The sequence below is a fragment of the Ochotona princeps genome, chromosome 1 (assembly GCF_030435755.1).
Source record: "Ochotona princeps isolate mOchPri1 chromosome 1, mOchPri1.hap1, whole genome shotgun sequence".
Taxonomy (NCBI): Eukaryota; Metazoa; Chordata; class Mammalia; order Lagomorpha; family Ochotonidae; genus Ochotona; species Ochotona princeps.
In genome coordinates this window covers 13,418,156-13,431,826 of record NC_080832.1, presented here as the reverse complement: position 1 = coordinate 13,431,826, position 13,671 = coordinate 13,418,156, and the positions used below count along the sequence as shown (strand labels likewise).

Sequence of the window (13,671 nt, the reverse complement as noted above, 5' to 3'; positions counted from 1 at the left end):
TTACATTGTTGTAGGAAATGTCAGGCAGTTCACGGAAAGATGGAAGGAGCTGGAGTCAGAGAGGAGCTACACCTTCGCAGGTTGCCCAAGTCAGGACAATGAATCAGTGCCAGGAGGGGAAGTACAGCGGTTGAAAAAGAAAGTGGCTGAAAAAGAAAGCAATGGAAAGGCCCACACAAGGTCTGTCCTCACCGTTGCTTTTAGCTGTGGCTAATTTTGGATGAACAAAATGGATGTCCTGAATGAGTGCTTTATTCCTTTCTTTCCAGCTTGATGTGCCTGTCTGGACTTCAAGCTTTATTTATAAGTAAAAAAAAAAGTTGACTGAATTCTATCTATCTATCTATATCTATCTATCTATCTATCTATCTATCTATCTATCTATCTATCTATCTAAATGGGGTTTAGATTAACCCATAACTCATTCCTTGTTAAACATCTATCCTCATGCAAGTGCTAGGAAAGTTACAGTCAGACCTGCTTTGGAGGAAAGAAGGTCACCCCACCTCCTCTACTTTTTTTTTGTTGTTGTTTTAAAGGAGACTTTCCAGTCTTAGTCAAATGGTGGTGCTAGTTCTTTATTTTTGAGTAACTGTATTTCCTAATTTCATGATCATAACAGCTTCAGACGGCTTCTACCAAAACTGAAAATGCAGGCTCCAGGCTTGGAAGGTTTTTCCCAGACTTGAAAGGTTCCAGCTCCTCTCTCCTGCCCCTTCTGTAGCGTAAGAAGACAGTCTCTGAATGACATTCTTCTCTTCAAGTAGGTACTCCTATTTCTTCTCTCTCTCTCTTTTTTTCTTTTTGCTGTAATATGCAACTGTTTACAAGCAGGCTGTAACCCCAGAGCTAACCTCTCATGGTGAAAGATGTTCCTTTCTCATAGTACCCCAGGAATATTTTTGCAAAGTTACTGGCAAGCAGCACTGCCACGTTAAAATGTTAAATCTGAACTTGGTACTGTGGAAATTCACTTTTGGAGTAATATTCAGCTGAGTCAGAGGGCAGCACCATTACCCTTTTCTTAGTACAGCACTGCCAAGCTGCCTGCCTGCCCCAGGTAATGTACAGTTAATGGATCAGCTTTATCTGTGAGATACTGTATGGCTAGAATGTGTTGGATTTTGGAAATTTGCCACCGGGCTGGTCATGGACTAACATGAACTCGCTACCTGTTTTCTTAAGCATCACTGTCGTTTACTTATGTGAGTTTGGGCTAAGCAATCTGAATGAACTGTTACTTGTTTCCTGAAGATAGTCGAACTTTCTAAAAAGCTACCTTATCTAGTAATAGCCGAACGAGAGACACCCTGTGTTGAGATCACCCGAGGATTTGGGCAAGTTTTATTGGCTGGTGTGTTTGCCTTTGTTTTGTGGTATTGCTGTCTTTGTTTTCCTGGATTTGAGAAGAAGCTATCAATGACTTTGGTGCAAGAGTGTGCAGGGACCCCACTACACAGAGCGAGCTGCTTGCAAGATGACGTGCACAGACCACAGGGCAGGTTACTTTCGTTTTGGGGAGAGGAATACCACATGTGTCAGGAATTGTTCCTGAAGTTGTAAGTTTCATGCTTAGTCCAGAAGTCAACCAGGTTTTGGTTTAGCAGATATGCCCATAGAAAATAACGTGAATAAAATTTTAAAAATGACTTAATAGAAGGGTCGGTTTTTTTATCAGGACTTCAGATTGTGGCGCTGATTCCTGTTCATAGGCGCCAGAGTTTTCACGGCTTTCTGGGCCAAAAGTCCTAGGCTGACAGAACCACTGCTAAGTAGGGAGTTGCTGGTAAACTCCCCCAGCTTGGAATGCAATCCTTCAATGTACGTGTTAGTGTCAAGAGTGAATTTAAGAATGTCATGTAGATGTATTTAAACTGAATTTAAATGCCCAGCGAGCCCAATGTGATTGAGTCGGATGTGAATATCTGGGATCTAGAGTTGAGCGAGAGAGAGCACGTTTAAGTTTTACAAAATTCCTCTCTATTTCTCAAAAGTGAAAGTTTGTTATGTTTTTGTTCATAGCCTCCAAAGGCTGCCCACTGGGCCTTGGAATGTCAGGATAAGGTAGCTGGAGTGGTTGGGTCCAATCTGCAGGGCTTGTTAATTTTCAAAGAATTCTGTAATAAAAATAGTAATACTAAAATAAATATAAAATTAGTATCAGACACTGTGTGAAGAAAAAACAGTATTCTGGATATGAGCACAGAAAGGTTATGTTTATTAGGATCTTTTTCTTAGACAGTTGGAGGCTTTGTTTTGTTATTTGTGAGTCAAGCCTTCAGCAAGGAGAAAATCAAACAACTCTCTGTTTGCAATGAACTCAGTTTTCCATCCAGTTAAGGATTTAGAGAGAACCTTTCCCTCACTCTGCACTCTGTGGGCTGTGAGTATTATGCTAGGTACCTGCTGACCATTTTGTGTGATTATCCAGGGACCATCTCTGAGTGTTTGTCGGTTTCCATTTAGTGCTGCTGGTCGCACAGCTGCTGTGTAAGGGCCAGGTGGCTGAGCTTTAACTTCTTGTGAATAGAGAACAGCTTGATTCCATGGTTGCATGTTAGATGCAAGGAAAACGAGGAAAAGGAGAGTGACCAGCTCTGAGAAGACCATCTGTTGTTTGTAAAAACTCACCTGACATGCTTCACCCATGGTGCTTGAGACGTGTGTCCTGGTCAGCCATCTTTATCAGAGTTGAGTGTCCATCACATTCCGCGAGAGAGAGACCATGGAGTCTGCCCCACCCCATGCACCGTGTCTAATGAGGTGCTATTAAAGGACATGTACTTTGCAGGCAGATTTTGCCAAATCTGATGGTGATGATGCATCTCTGTTGAATGGTTCTGAACCGGACTCATTGCACCACACAGCAAACCCTGTATATCAGAGAATGTCGTAGATCTTATTAAGAGTGTAAAATTTTCTCAAAGTTTGTGGATTTTTTGGGGGGGGGAAGGGGTTGTACTATTCGTTCACCCCTCAAAATATTTTGCTGCACAGCTCTCACCAATTTCTGTCTACATACATTATGCAACTTATTTCACCCCATGGCCTTCAATTTCTCAGCTGCAAATTAGAGATTCTAAGGGCAATTACTAAATATATTTACACAGAACCTATGAGATTAAACCACTTATTAAACATCTTATAGTCTTCCAGTGTTTGAAACTCAATCCGAGGAAGTCAGTTTCATACCAAGCGTGGTACTCAGTAAATGTTGGTTGAATAAATGAATAGAATGCAGGGTCAGCATCCTAACTGCTAAGAGTTGAATTCCACTGGAAACTTGACCTGAAAAGTTAAGGGCACTCACTCCCACTAGCTAACCATCCCACCTGTTGAAATGTTGCTGTTTTTGAATGGTTGTGAAATGCTGGAAGGAAAAGCCCAGAAGCCTGCAGTGTCCTTTCCCACCATTCCTTTCCGCTGTGATTGCCGGGACAGTCCTATCCCTTTGTGATGAGAAAGAGCAGCACATATCTTGCTGAGATGAACAAGCCATAATGTCACAAGTGCTTCATATTCCCTTTCATGTCAAAAGAGGGATTTTGGGGGCTTGGATGTTTGTGCCCATGATGAAGATGCTGCTTGGGTACCTGCATCAGAGTATATCGCAGTGCCCGGATTTGAATCCTGGCTCCATTCTGCTCTCAGCTTCCTGCTGCTATGCATTCAGGGAGGCAGTAGGTGATAGCAAAGTACTTGGGGCCCCATAACTCACAGGAGAGATTCCGATTGAATCCTGGACTCTTGTTTTCAGCTTGACCCTGCCCCAACTGTGCTGGGCATTTTTGGGGAGTGAATGAGCAGTTGGAAAATAATTCTTTCTCTCACAAAAATAAATTTTACAACACAGTTTTAAAAGAAGCATTTTTCTTTGTTGTTGGGGAAAATGTCTGAGCACACACAAAGTTCTGTACTGAAGTTGTAACTCAAAATACCGAAGACCCGAGAGTCACTCTCATACCCCAAAATATGCATTTAGTGTCCACAGGGGGCAAAGGGGAGTTGCTAGCATCTGTCATCTAAGAAGCTCCTCAAGTGCTACTTTTTATAAGCATTGTTACCTTTGATCTACACAATGACCCCATGGACTAAACAACATGATGACTCCATTCTACAAATGAGGAACCTTAGGCTTTGCAAAGGTAGGTAACCTATCCCATGTCATGTGGTGTTATAGGACTGGAAGACGATTTGATCTAATATCAAAGCCCATGCATTCAGCCACTAATTGATATAGTATTAACTTCTAAAGTTCTGATCAATATGAACCTTGCCTTGAAGAAGTAAGTTGTGTATCTGAGACTGATAGAACACAATATAACAGCCTTTCCATGCCTATTTTTATCTGTGTAATGGGAATGAATTTGACTTACAGAAGTTTTGTGGCTAGTGATGAGGATTAAATAAAATGATATAAATTAGGGAATTTTATAAAAGTTTTTTTAATCAAATGCATATTATTAGGTGGGAGTCATCAATTGTTACTTAGTAACATGAAATCTTGGTGTGAGATACATGAGGGCAGCTGAGGTGTGAGCTGGGAACAGGGTGGAAGAGAAAAATTGTTCCGAAGAAGTGAGAGCGATATAACAGTGGGAGTACAGGCAGCAAGTCTCAGGTAGGCGGCAGGGCATAGCGTTCATGGAGTTTGGGAGGGAGGATGGGGATCCTCTCCTGGCGCATCCCTGCAGCCTTGGGGGATACATGCTGATAGTTCTGTGGAGGTGAGAGGCAGAGAGCTGCTTTAGCTTTTTATGTTTTCAGAATCATAAATATTCCCATCCAGTGCAGACCTGGAGCTCTGTTTTCCTGAGCACAGCCTCCAAGAGCTTCATCTGGCTTCTGTCTCCTATTGGAAGCTGTCAATAGCTCCTGGTTCTTTGAGGTTTACTGCTGAGACTGGGGCAGAATCTTTTAGTTCCATTTCCTTGTTGCCTTGAAGGCAATGTCCAGGTCCTGTGTTACAACTGCTGATCACATCAGTGAATGGACAGCCTGCATGACCATTCTTGGGCACTGTGGAAGTGTCAGAAGGCTCACGACTGTGTGGCCATGGTTGCTGCCCTTTTCTGGGAGGATCAGTGCCTTTGGACTTTGATACTTCTTTTCACTTGACCCTCAGGTGACCACTCTCAGTGTTCCTTTAGCCTAGGCTCAGTGAGGGCTGCTGAGGTCACTTTGCAATGGTGACCTGCCTTGCTGAGACTTCTTTTTCTCTGTTGTCATTCCCCTGGGATATTTCCTCTGAAAATTTCCATAATGACACTGGGAAATACACAAGACGTTTTCAGTTTATCTGACAGAAAACATTTATCTTTTGTACTCTAATTGTTATTTGTAACAACCAGTCATTTTCTGGCATTCAATCCCTTGAAACCGGATAAGGACAGATGATTAATAAAGATGAATCCACAATGAACATGAAATCTATTTTAATAAGTTTCATTTTAAAACTATGTGACAAATACACTTTTATGCTTTTTTTTGCCCTGCAAGGGCTCCTGAAATCCTGCTTGCATTGAATTGTACTAAAGGAGATTTAGTGATTAAAGTTGCTCAGAATCTGAGGTGGTTCAATTTGACTCACACTGGTAAATTCTTTTCCTAATCTTATTTAAGAGATATTAATAATATCTGCTAGGGCCCTGCTATGATCATTAAGTTTTGTATGCTATCTTTGCCTCCAGACAGACTGAACATACCTAAGGTGCAGTGTGATGGTGTTTAGTTCCTGTTTGCATATAGGGCCTTAGGAAGCATTTGGTCCCTCTGGGGGGTTTGACATACATGAGGGAACTCCAAACATCAATGGAAAATGCATATTGTGAAAGGCCATGTAATGCTTTCAAATATATTTTGACACCAAACAAGTCTTTCAATGGTTTAATGCTATGGGAGCTTGAGGAAGGGAAGTTATTTCTGGTTGTTACAAGTGGCAAAGGGCAGTTTCTGATAGTAAGTGATACTTGGCAATAGCTTTGACAGGATGGATACTATTTTCACAGGAAATAGAACAACTAGGACAAAGCTTCTGGGGAACTATTAGTCAGTTTGACAAGAACGTAAGAGCAAGGAGGTATCAGATCACTAAGGAATGGAGAGTTCATTGTCATGTGAAGGGGCTTGGACTTTGGGGAGTAAGCATTAAAAATTTGTGTGCAGAGTTGGAATGAAATACAAACAGCCTCAGGAAATACCATGTAGACTAACATTTTCAACTGAACAGTGAAAATTTGAAAGTGATCAGAATGGTTCAGGAATGGTCAACTATTTAAATTGTTCAATCGAATAATTAAAATCTTAATTAAATTTAAATTGAACACTTGAAAAACCTTTAAGGACTTGTTTTGTAAAACAAAAAAATCATAGGCAAGGAAGAGAAGAAGAGAAAAAGGGAGGGAGGAAGGAAGGGAGAGAGAGATGGAAAGACAGAGAGAAAAATAATAAATAATGATATCTTCTATCTGCTGGACTACCCAAGAATGCCTACAACAGCTGGAGCTGGGTCAGACTGAAGGCAGGGACATGGAACTCAGTCTAGGTCTCTCCTCTGGGTTTCAGGGACCATCACCACTGCCTCCCAGAGTGTACATTAGCAGGGAGCTAGAATAGGAAGTAGAGCCAGGACTTGAACTCAGGCATTCCAACTTGGCATGTTGGTATTCCAAGTAGTGTCTTAGTTGCTGTGTCTATCAGCTAGCCCAAGACTAGATTTGAATTGGTTGTTTTTGATTGTAAAGAATATTTTTCCCTCCAAAAATTACAAGTGGAGAAACAAGGGCTTTGGAAGTCCAAAGATATTACCCTGCCACAGGTATGCTTAGCAAACAAGTTGCCTGTACTCTCTTTTCCTGATTGTAAAGTGACATAGCAACTATCCATTGCCCAAAAAGTTGCATTATATGGGTGACACAGTGAAGACAAAGTTACATAATTTTGAAAAGCAACACATCTGGGGTCAGCGTTGTAGCTTGTCAGATTAAGCTGCTTTGCCTGTAATATCAGCCTTGGATATAGGTTACAGTCCTGGATGGTCCACTTCTGATCCAGGTAGGTCCCTGTTAATGTGCCTGGAAAAACAGTGAAAGATGAATGAAGTCATTGGGCTCCCATACTCACACTGGAGACCCAGATGAAGCTCCTGGTTTCTGGCTGTGGTCTAGCCCATCTTGGGTGGTTGTGGCTATCTGGAGGGTGAGCTAGCAGGTGAGATCTCATTGTATCTCTCCTTTCTGTATGTCTGTCTTTCAAATAAATAAATAAATGTATTTTTTAAAAATATATCTTAAACACTTAAATGCTCTTAGAATATTTTATAGCAGAATTGGATAAATGTGGATTCAGAAAATAGTTTATATTTATTAGATTAGCATTAGAATTATTTATGGTTCTTAAATGGAACTTTCATATTGGGTTCTGAGCAATTCCGGCATTTGAGGCCTAATTACCCTCACAAAATGGATAGAGATGTTGGACTAGGGGAAGTGAATGGTTCCTCTGGTTGTGCCTTTTTGTGATGCTATAGTTGCTACCTGCAACAGCCTCCATTTACCATGATGGGTTGAGATAGTATCACAGGCACAATCAAATCAGGGGGCATCTGGCTGGCAACAAATGACAGACGTGTCATTGTTCCATTAAGGCAGGACTCCAGTTGTCAGGGACAATTGTGATATCTCTTGCAGCTATCTACATACTGATTTCAGTGATTAGGGAAGGGTGAGAATTATGTCTTCTTGCTTCCTGTTTTGTGTTCTCTTCTAAGGGGTAATGAAAGGTAAAGGTAAGAACAACAAAAATGCAAAGAATCTATGGGGGATGGTTGTTGGTGGGAAAGGCCCGGCAGGCAAGGCCGTTTAATGTGAGTTTGATAAGACTCCTGTGCTGTTGGACTTCTGTGTGTGCCTGTGGTGTACAACGTCTCCCCTCTGTATTTGGAGTGCAACAAGAAAATGGCTCAGATTGGTTTTGTGGGTGATACCTCTGAATCATTTAGCTTTCACAGCTCAAGAAAATGAGCACTTTCAATTTAGTTTATGAAGGTAAAAATTCACAGAACAATGTTTTCTAGGAAATAAAGAGTGGAAATCAAAGATGTGCTTACTATGGCATTCGTGTTGCATAAGCTGTATTAATGTAGTTAAGTATTATTCACAAAGAGTAGTTCACGAAGTATTCCTGCTCCGACTTTGCCGGGCTATTATTTTACTTCTTTCTCACCATCTGGATTCAGTCCATTTTACTCCTCCCTCAGCACTTGGACTGGAACTGAAATTTAAATGTGCCAATTTTCTACTTGCTAGAAGCTGTTTTAACATATTTAGTAGGGAAAAGGATTTATACTGTTACAGAGAAGGAGGTTTCGGGCTTATTTCAGGCTTTCGTTTGTTGATGGGACTCCTAGAATCTACCACCATCAAGATTGGAGAGTTGGCTACACCAGACAAGTTTGTAGATTTACAAAAGTGTAGCTAACATGGGCTGCACTTGATTTCTTTACCCAGCTCTTTAGTTCTTTATTGCCAGTTTTATTTATCAAACCTATTCTCAGAGGAGTGGTATTTGCTGTGGCCACAAGGAAACATCTGTGCACTTCAGCGTCAGCAGAAGACAGCCAGTTAGAACATTTGGCATATGATGCTGAGATTGCAGAAGAAAAAAATTAATCAAGGAAACCTTCAAAAATATTGAGAAGGGAACTAAGAAAAATATTTCATCACTGACACATTGGAGTACCAAGTTCACATTAATGAAAAAATGGCGGAATCCACAATGAATCAACTAATGGTGTCATATTATGGCATGTCTGGAAGTTCATGTCAATCCTGACTGCCAAGATTTATGGTAGGTTATATAATGGGTTCCTTAGTTCTGAGGCATCAAAGGAAAATTCTGGATCTTTCTTACTTGGGTCAAGCCTACCCAGCAAGAAGCCAAGTGGAGAGTTAAGCAATTATCTAAAGTGGGCAGGAGAGATGGCCAAACCGGATAATACATAACCAGAAAGTCACAGTGGGGTGAAAAAGTGGACTGAAAATAGGATCAGGAGTGAGGGTAGAATGTCAAGTAGTTGGGTCAGTGTCCACAGTCCAAATTTAATGTGTAACAGCCAACTCCTGGCTTCATGTTGTTATTTAGAACAAGACTAAAAGATTAGGAGTCGAAAGAGTTCATTACCAAGGTTGCTGTGTGTTTGTGCAAAATTTCACCTTATCTGTATTATCTGTGCATGTCTAATTCTGAGTATTTGAAGGGTTTGATTTCACTATTTTAGACTAGTGAGTTGAAGTGATAGAACTCACACAAACTGACTTATAGTGAAAAAAGTTTTTTTAAATCATTGACTATTATATCTAGCTAGCCACTCTTCCTCGTCCTTCTCTGTGTGTGTGTGTGCTTGTGAATTCTCCACTGAAAACTGCTACTATTTTACTTTATCATTTCTTTAGGTGGCAGATTCCATATCTTCTTAATTTTAGTAGAATATAGTAATGAATATAGTAGAATATAGTAATGAATACCTTTATTATTATTTTTTTAACTTTAAGTAACCACCTGGGCTTCAGGGTCATTGTGGTATTTTATTTTTATTTTATATGGACACCATAAACTACTTAATTTGAGCAGATGTTTCTCATTCCTTAAGTGTAGTTGGTAGTCTACTGGCCCTTTTATTTCTTTCAGTATATACCTGATGATTCTAAAGATGCTATATAATGCAATGTGAAACTTTCCATTTATTGTCTTTTTAGAAAAATGCACAATGCTGTATCATTTTCTGTAATCTTTTTATTGTGCAACAGATACCAGCCTTTCTGGTAGTCAGATGTATGGAATGACTTCTGTTTCTGAAAGGCCATTCATTCCTTTAGGAAAAAAATTATTGGTCTAGAGTGTCTTGAATGTGCTCAGCAACACAGTAGTACCTACTGTGACCATTTGGATGGTTTTATCGCAGACATTCAGGCATTGCTATATGGCAGAAAAAGTAGCCAATGCTTAGAGCCAAGCACAGTAAATTTCTTTACTTGAAAGGCAGGGTTAAAGACGAGGAGAGAGGGAAGAGAAAGAGATCTCCCACATGCTGGTTTCATATCCAAATAAATGGCTGCAACAGCTGGTTACCCCAGGCTGAAGGCAGGAGCCTGGAACACCTTCTTCATCTTTCATGTGTGTGTGTCAGAGGTGCAGGCACTCAAGTCACATTGTGTAGCTTTCCTAGGTGCATTAGCGTAGGTCTAAATGGGAAGTGAACAGCATGTTCTCAACACAGGGGCTCGTACGGGATGCTGATATTATAGGCTGTGACTGAACCTGCATGGCAATGCTGGTCCTCCCCACCCCCATCAACAGCTATTTGTACTAAATTTAATTATTCAAAGTGATAGATGACATTTGAACAAGGATATTTTGAAAAAAAAATCCATTTAGATGGATAAATAGGTACTGCCCCTCTGTCCATGGTCACCAAATAACCACATCAGCTTAATTTAAAACGTAAAAGAGAAAATAATTTACTGACCTTCAAGTGCATTCTTCATTTCCTCCAAACAATATTTTAAAACTAGTTCACAAACCTCTTGAGAAGCCATCGCTATGTTACAATGAAAGTACACATTGCCCAGAAGCCAACTTGAGACAGTATGTTTATGTAGCAGTTTGCGAATTGAGCAAGCACTTGGTATAAAGGATTAAGAGCTCCTGTGATTTGTAAATACCATGCTAGCCTTCAAAATGTTTGAAGGCACAGGATGTCTGAGTCAACGGAATGATCCGTTAGGTTTATTTTTATGCAACCTGCCCAGATCGCAAGGCATGGGGTAATGTGTGGGGCTCAGCTAGAAAGAGACTAAACTTGACTCCACTCAGGTCCCAAAGGCACATATTACATGGAGTGGGGACTTGTAAACCTGGGTTGTTGGGAGCAAGGGCTTCAGGAAAATTTTCAGTTTTGGAGCTTGCCTACTTCATGGAACATAAACGTTTGTAGTGACAGAATTTTATTTAGTGACACACCAGAATGTTTAATAGTGTCAGAAACTTCAGGCCTTCCTACTGCCCAGCAAGGTACCATGGGGCAGTTCAGGCCAGTCTTCCCACTGTGGGGAGCAGCGCCTGCCAGTCAGGCGAGCAGAAGCCACAGAGCCTGGTCTGAAAGGGCATGACTTACTGCAGGTGGTTCAGAGGCTCCTCTGCTGATCCTCTCTGGCTCCAGGAATTTGAAGCAGTTAAAATCCTAACCCCTCAGTGACAACGCGAACAGCCTTAGATCGGCTCTCCAGTGAATCGCACAGGTGCCATCGGGGTGAACTGATGCAGCCTCTTCTTTCTAAGTGGATGCACCCAGCAGTTAGTGCTGGAGCAGGGCAGTTAGCTTGGCTCCTCTTTTGCATGGCAATGCAATGACCACGAAGGAAGAGGAAGGAATGAGTTTTCACAAATAAATGAGTCCTCTTCAGGCCAGAGCCAAGCCCAGGAGATGTATTGTAAACCACCGGGGGTTTAGATTACAACATACTACATCACCTCCCTTCTGCCTTTCTGGGTTTCTGTGTGCTATCGGGCTCCGAGTTGTCTTGTGTACCTTTTCCTGCTGTAAAATCCTGGATTCAAAGTTGATTATTCTAGAAAAGTTCAAGGTTGTGCTGCTTCTTGGACTTTGAGAGAATTCTGAACCCAACAATTGGATCCTAGATGCCATCCGAGGTGTGTGTAGTGACTCTCCCCAAGGACCAGTGTTACTTCAGTGATGTCGCCCGTTCTCTTATTTTTACTTATTTTCTATAAACAAGATTACCAGTGCTTTTCCCATTCTCAAATATATTTGACTCTTTGAAGTGTTGGCTTTCAGTAGAAAGTATCTAAGGGCTGGCTATAAGTAAACTATGTGAAATGGTACCCTACTTTGATACAGTGCCCACGTAGGGGGTTGTCACCTCCTCCACACAGATTCTTTCTTCCAGATGTGAATTTCAAGTTACAGAAATCAATTCTTTAAAATTCTATTCTTTTTATGACCTGCTTCTGTAATTCCTGCTCAGTCAAGTAGTTTATATAATAGCAGTTATAACAGCTATAGGTTGATCCATCACTCTATTTTTTTGGTGCTTTATGCTTGCAGAGAAAGCTTATTTGGTCATTTAAACTGCATCAGGAATAGGTATTGTTATTCCCACTTTCTGGGGAAGCAAATCAAGACTTGGGAAGAATCATGTGCTAGTAAGAGGTATGGCACGATTTGAACTTGTAACAATAATAAAAGATTTTGGCCATGGTAAATATGGATTTCCAGATTATAAAAACAGACAAAGGCTGAGATGCCAAAGGAAGTACAGAAACATTATAAAAGGAGATATCTTGTCTCCTTGAGGTGTTTGTGCACTGTGAGATGATATTTGTTTCTGTCTTAAATCTCTGCCTTTGATCTCTTTTTTACTGTTTAATGCTCATCTACAGAGTAAAAACTGTGAGTCCAAGATGTTACAGGGCCTTTCCAGTTCTCATTATTGCATGAATACATTCCCCAACCTGTTGATACTAAATACAGTTCACTGATTATATATGTCTGAGTCAACCTTCTTCTGCAAAAGGGTGGCAGACATAGGTTAGCTGCCTACTATTTTCATCTATCACAATTTTCATGCTGATGTCTCCCAATAGTTAAAATGCATCACTACCTGTGAGAGAGGTGAAGGAGTCTTTGATCAGTGAATTATAGCCAACTCATCAATTAGACAGAGGTTAACGTTAACTGTTGCCATGGAGACATTGGACACATGAATGGAAGATAGAAAGAAGTAACTCAGATGTGCAAAAGCTGGCAGAAGAAAGGATAATCCATGAAACTGACAAATCACATAAGAATAACCAAGAACTGGCTACAGTATTACAATGTGTGTTGAGCCTGACATGGTAGGCTAGTAGCTAAAGTCCTTGCCTTGCATGTGCCGGGATCCCATATGGGCGCTGGTTAGTGTCCCAGCAGCCCCACTTCTTATTCAACTCCATGCTTGTAACATGGAAAAGCAGTAAAAGATGGCCCAAAGCCTTGGGACCCTGCACCCACATGGGAAAGACAGAGGAGGTTCCTGGCTTCAGATCTGCTTGGCACCGTCTGTTGTAGTCACTTGGAGAGTTAATCATCAGACAGAAGATCTTCCTCTCTGTGTCTCCTCCTCTCTATCTTACTTTCCAATAAAAATTAAAAAAAATCCTTAAAACAACAACAAAATAAAACAGTATGTGTCAATTTCTGCTAATAAGTAAACCATCATAGCATTCCTTATTCACCATTTGGGACAAATTACTTTTCTGTTGTATCTTCATTCTTTTTGGCACTGATTTGCTCTAAGTTTTCTGTTTTGACTATCTTGTATATAACCATCTATTTCAGTTATTGTATCTTGTAATCCCAACATTTGTATGAGGTTGTAGGACAAAGGGATTTCTTTTATTAATGCATCAGTCTACATAAATACTAGAAGGAGTTTTGATGTACACTTCGGTTATGGTAAATTGAATCAAAAGATTCAATTTGGTGTATTTAATTTCTTTTGGCCTGTCTACACAACAATGCCATGCAGCTAATTATGCCAGTTTTGTACTCATATTGTTGATGTGATATGTAGTAGAAAATAAGGTGTACCAGATTTTCTATTCAATGTAAAG

At 40.6% G+C, this 13,671-nt stretch overlaps 1 protein-coding gene across 1 annotated transcript in view; it reads left to right on the top strand.

Moving 5' to 3' along the window:
* The first annotated feature begins 627 nt into the window (after positions 1-627).
* Positions 628-13,671, top strand: part of ESR1 (estrogen receptor 1) — a 358,224-nt gene continuing 345,180 nt past the window's right edge. Inside the window, exon 1 of the mRNA XM_004598354.2 lies at positions 628-763. The gene's annotated coding sequence lies outside the window, so the exon portion shown is untranslated. The remainder of the gene's footprint in view (positions 764-13,671) is intronic.